Here is a 2,251-nt window from a genome sequence, read left to right as displayed (position 1 = left end):
CAGGTATGGTTAGTATATAGTTGGAAACGTTCTTTGAACTGAGTTGGTTTTTAATCTAGGCCCAGTTGAACTCACTTCAGAGACAGGCTTAGCCACCAGAGATATAGAAGCATGGCTGAGAATCTAAAATATGATTTCAACACATGATAAAGCAAGGCTGTTTCAACAGCGTGGGAGGTGCTATTCCCTAAACAGCCAACACTGGTTTTCTGTATCACACTACCTGGCAAATCATTGTTTTCTTTTCAATAATCTTTGGCTTACCATCCTTAGGCAATGTGAAAAACTAAAAGGGAAACTTTGAGCCAGGAGGCTGGTGGAAATCCCCTGGTTTGCAACCGTGCTCTAACTGGATCCCCAAAATGATATTTCAACAAATAAAGATATCAGGAGTGAATGTAGACTCCAGAACTGGGGAAAAAAACCATGATTAGGTGTCTGATTAATCTCATGATGTTTTTCCCCTTATGGAAGACTATGGGAAATGAAAAAGGAAAAAAGAAAAAAGAAGGAGAAGCACAGCTCTTTTTAAATGTGATTTTTTTTGGCAAGAAATTAAATGCTGATAATTTGGGGTTTTTCACAAGTTGAATAGAAGCTTTAGAAATAACTCTTACTCAACTCTCCTAATGCAATGATCACTTTTTCCTCAGCTGTCTGATTTTAAATGTATGTTACCAAGTGGCTGAATTGTTTCTCTAAGGTGTTGATTAGGGCACATAAGGAAAGGGGGAAGAAAACAAAGTAAGTGATTCATGCCAGTCTCCAATGGTCTGAAAAGTCTGCAACTCAGTCCTAGAGAAAGGGCATAATATGATAGGGAATGAATATGGGGCCAAAATCTAACCTATATTCATATATATATTATATTATACTTATACATATATAATACATATACTAATATATATTAAGTAATGTATATTGATACATTACTGAGCCCTTACCATGAGACCAGGTGCTATGCTAAGTGAATAATGGTGAGCAAGACAGATATAGTTTCTTCCTAATACGCTTCAGAATGTAGGAAGAAAATGAGGATATAATTATATATGCAAATCACTATATAATGTAAAATAGAATATGCCATGAGGAAAACAAATAATTGGACATATAAGATTGAAACTCAGAGGAGAGATCAATAATGGAGACGAAAATTGGTGGGACTCAACATACAGGTGTTTTCTTAAGGCTATGATGAACAGACAGCTGAGCTAGGGTTACTGAATAAGTACAAGACACAAGGAACCAAAGAACACTATGATTTACAGTGTGGTTCATAGGCAGATAAGCCAGCAAATAGGGTTAATTTAAAAACACAGGCGAAAAATCAGGAAAGGGCCATACTACAGAAACCAAGTGGGTTCAAGGAATGCATACTACTGTCAAATGGTGTGGAAAGGTCCAATAAAATGGATGTTGAATTAGACAACATAGAGGTCACTAGTGACCTAAATAAGATCACTTTTATTAGTGCAATAGAAGCAGAAGCCAGATCAAAGCAAATTGAAGAATAATGGGGCTTATCTGTACCAAGTTGAACTGAACACATATCTAATTCACTTCCTCCCAAAACTTCAGTAAACAACAACAGGGTTGTTTTTGTCGTTGTTGTTGTTGTTTTTAAAAGATGCAAGCCTACAAGGATGGAGAGAACAAGAGAAAAGACAATAGCAACACAATTTGGAAGCTCGAAAGCAGATGGATGCGTGGCAACTGGCTTAGCAGACACAGGAAGGCTGAATTCTAAGCTACTCATGAGAAAATCTGAGCACAAACCAATTGACACTGGAGAGTCCTCAACAGACACAGGAATCAGCAATAGCTAGTAACTCTAGAACTAAGGGATTTGGGAAGTTTACTAAAACAAAAAGGACTGGGTCAAAGTTGTTTGAAAATCAGATGCCTAGATTCTCTCCGTTTTACCTTGTTGAATAACTATCCCTCTGCTCCGCTATAGAAGTCTAGAGGGTTTTTCTATATAGAAAATAAAACAGAAGTTCTCTGGATTAGTTGAGAAAGTAAGTGCTGTCAAGAAAACTGGGCAAATTAAATGACCATATGCATATTCAAGGGCACCTGAGTGGCTCAATCAGTTAAGCGACTGACTCATGATTTCGGCTCAGGTGATGATCTCGTGGGACCTGAGACTGAGCCCAGTCACTCTGTCTCTCAAATAAATAAATAAATACAACTTTAAACTAAATAATAAATAAATAAATAAATAAATAAATAAATAAATAAATAAATAAAT

This window comes from Mirounga leonina, unplaced genomic scaffold (assembly GCF_011800145.1).
Source record: "Mirounga leonina isolate KUSES-001 unplaced genomic scaffold, KU_Mleo_1.0 Mir_94, whole genome shotgun sequence".
Classification (NCBI taxonomy): domain Eukaryota; kingdom Metazoa; phylum Chordata; class Mammalia; order Carnivora; family Phocidae; genus Mirounga; species Mirounga leonina.
This window is presented reverse-complemented; position numbering follows the sequence as displayed.